Raw genomic sequence first — 1,619 nt, forward strand, 5'->3', positions numbered from 1 at the left:
CGTAAAGATGTTACTGCAGTTGTTATGGGGGATTTCAACATGCAGGTAGACTGGGAGAATCAGGATGGTATTGGGCCTCAAGAAAGAGACTTTGTGGAGTGCCTCAGAGATGGATTCTTAGAGCAGCTGGTGCTGGAGCCGACCAGGGAGAAGGCAATTCTGGATCTGGAATTGTGTAACGAACCAGAATTGGTCAGAGACCTCGAAGTGAAGGAGCCATTGGGAAGTAGTGACCATTGCACATTCTCCCAGTGTCTGCGTGGGTTTCCTCCGGGTGCTCCGGTTTCCTCCCACAGTCCAAAGATGTGCAGGTCAGGTGAATTGGCTATGCTAAATTGCCCGTAGTGTTAGGTATAGGGGTAAATGTAGGGGTATGGGTGGGTTGCGCTTCGGCGGGTCGGTGTGGACTTGTTGGGCCGAAGGGCCTGTTTCCACACTGTAATGTAATGTAATGTAATCTAATAATACAATAAGCTTCAATCTGCAATTTGAGAGGGAGAGGGTACAGTCGGAAGTGACACTACTTCTGTTAAATAAAGGGAACTATGGAGCTATGAGGGAGGAGCTGGCCAAAGTTCAATGGTGCAATACCTTAGCAGGGATGACCGTGGAGGAACAATGGCGGATATTTCTGTGTATAATGCAGAAGTTGCAGGATCAGTTCATTCCTAAAAGGAAGAAAGATCCCAGGAGGAGGCATGGGCGACCGTGGCTGACGAGGGAAGTAAAGAAACATATAAAGTTAAAAGAGAAAAAGTATAACATAGCTAAGATAAGTGGGAAAACTGAGGACTGGGAAGCTTTTAAAGAGCAACAGAGGATTACTAAGAAGGAAATACGCAGAGGAAAAATGAGGTATGAAGGTAAACTGGCCAAGAATATTAAGGAGGATAGTAAAAGCTTTTTTAGGTATGTGCAAGGCAAAAAAATGGTTAGGACAAAAATTGGGCCCTTGAAGACAGAAACAGGGGAATATATTACTAGGAACAAAGAAATGGGCAGAGGAATTAAATGGGTACTTCAGATCTGTGTTCACTGAGGAAGACACAAGCAATCTTCCTGAGGTAACAGTGGCTGAAGGACCTGAACTGAAGGGAATTTATATTTGCTAGGATTTAGTGTTAGAGAGACTGTTAGGTCTGAAGGTTGGTAAGTCTCCGGGTCTGATGGTCTGCATCCCAGGGTACTGAAGGAGGTGGCTCGGGAAATCGTGGATGCGTTGGTGATTATTTTCCAGAGTTCAATAGATTCGGGGTCGGTTCCCGAGGATTGGAGGGTGGCTAATGTTATACCACTTTTTAAGAAAGGTGGGCGAGAGAAAGCAGGAAATTATAGACCAGTTGGTCTGACCTCAGTGGTGGGAAAGATGCAGGAGTCAATTATAAAGGATGAAATTACTGCACATCTGGATAGTAGTAACAGGATAGGACAGAGTCAGCATGGATTTATGAAGGGGAAATCATGCATGACTAATCTTTTTGAATGTTTTGAGGATCTAACTCTGAAGTTGGACGAGGGAGATCCAGTAGATGTAGTGTACCTGGACTTTCAGAAAGCTTTTGATAAAGTCCCACACAGGTTAGTGAGTAAAATTAGGGCGCATGGTATTGGGGGCAAAG

Source organism: Chiloscyllium plagiosum, unplaced genomic scaffold (genome assembly GCF_037043375.1).
Source record: "Chiloscyllium plagiosum isolate Xiang-an unplaced genomic scaffold, Cpla_swu_hap1 HiC_scaffold_31, whole genome shotgun sequence".
Classification (NCBI taxonomy): Eukaryota; Metazoa; Chordata; class Chondrichthyes; order Orectolobiformes; family Hemiscylliidae; genus Chiloscyllium; species Chiloscyllium plagiosum.